Source organism: Frankliniella occidentalis, unplaced genomic scaffold (genome assembly GCF_000697945.3).
Source record: "Frankliniella occidentalis isolate FOCC.00 unplaced genomic scaffold, Focc_3.1 Scaffold104, whole genome shotgun sequence".
Taxonomy (NCBI): domain Eukaryota; kingdom Metazoa; phylum Arthropoda; class Insecta; order Thysanoptera; family Thripidae; genus Frankliniella; species Frankliniella occidentalis.
In genome coordinates, this window is record NW_026267233.1 from 68,043 (window position 1) to 69,811 (window position 1,769).

Sequence of the window (1,769 nt, forward strand, 5' to 3'; positions counted from 1 at the left end):
TCGAGATCAAGACCGTGCTTCTTCAAAAGTTGCACAGTGATCCATCCGAGCTTAACAACAGTAAGTACTTGCTCACCATTATCCGTTTCATCACCCGAAACACCCCCGTCTTCATCAGAATTTCGTTCACCAGAGTTTGATTTATTTTAATTGTCGTCTAGGGATCGGTGAAACCTAAGAAATCTTCCCGTTTCCCTTTGATTGTCTCCGTCTCCATCAGTGTACCTTATAGATAAAGAGAGCTCCGACAAATGACTGATATCTGTTGGTTAATCAAAAATCACACTGTAATATTTTGTTTTCTTTGATTTATCCACAATCTGTGTTGAAATGTCTTGGGCACAGCACTCTTTCCCCTTTTCTCTCCTTTCTCCTCTTTCCCCTTTTTTTTTCTTTCTCCCCCTTTTTCCCTTTCCTCTTTTCCTTCTCTCTCCTCTCCCTCTCCCCTTTCTTTCCTTTTATTTTCGCCCCCCGCCGGACCTGATGGGGGGGGGGGGGGGGGGAGCCCCTTCGCCCCCGCCCCGTAAAACCGCTCCTACTCGTATCATCATTTTCAATACCTTCTTTTGACTCTGTCAGATTGATTACAAAGAAAGAATAGGTTACAACATAAAATATGAAATTGTTTAATATTATTTCATGACACGTCGTCAGATAGTCGGATCAGAAATCTTGGGAGTTGAAATCTGTCAGTGCACTGCACCGCCCTTGCAGAGCGGGCTTTGCAAGATTAGCTGGTGAACTCGTGGAGGCATGTCTCCTCGCGATTCTCCCGGGGGGGGGGGGGGGGCAGGGGCTGTCCAGAGTAATTAATGCATGGCAGTGCACTGTTCTCGCTTCTGCAAGACTCCAAACGCGTAGGTCAAGGTTGGTCCGTTAGGCATGCTCATCCAGCTTGCTTCTGCTTTGCTTTCTTCGCCCTGCTATTCCGCACTCACTTTCATACCGAACCCTTTCCTCCCAGCTTCCCGCGGGTCCGTTTCAGCAAGGCTATCACGTTCCGTTTTCGTCGAGGTGCCTGGACTCCGGCTAGACGGTCTAGATGGTCCTCCGTTCCCCCTTCCATTCCGTTCTTCCAGTTTCCACTGTTGCCAGATTGGAGAGTTGAGTGGGGAAAGGGGGAAACGGCGCAGAGTGTAAATGGCGGCTATCATTTGGATTTCGACCATGTCCAAAGTCGTTTTTGCTCGAGAAAGGTTTGTTCTCGTGTTGCCATCTTTCTTGTTCCCTCGTTTCGTGTGACTTCTTGCGATGAGTAAGTTTCAACCAACATGTTCATGTTAACCAGCATTGGGGTCCGTCCGAATTCTACAATGCATTGTCTAAACGTAAACTTTTATTGTTACAGAGTATGATTTCTTTAACTATCGGCCAAGAAATACAATTGAGGAACACCGCAGACGGGTCGAAACCTCTGTGATCTATTGTTGGATACATAAATACCAGTAATTAGACTGCACCTCACCAACCAACAGTTTTGTTACAACATTTGTATTACCCCAGTTACTGCAATTCATTTGTAGTGCTATCAATTTTACGTGGTATCTTTCTTTTTAGCAGATGATACATTATACACAACTGAAAATAATAATACTTCACTGTAAAAAATGTTGGGAATTCTACTATACGCATGTATAGGAAATTTCCTATACATCGTATCGGAACCCAGCCGAAAATTCCGGTTACGGTTACGACTACGGTTACGGCTACGGTTAGGACTACGGTTACGGTTACACTCGTAAATTGGACCCATTTCCGGTTACGGTTAC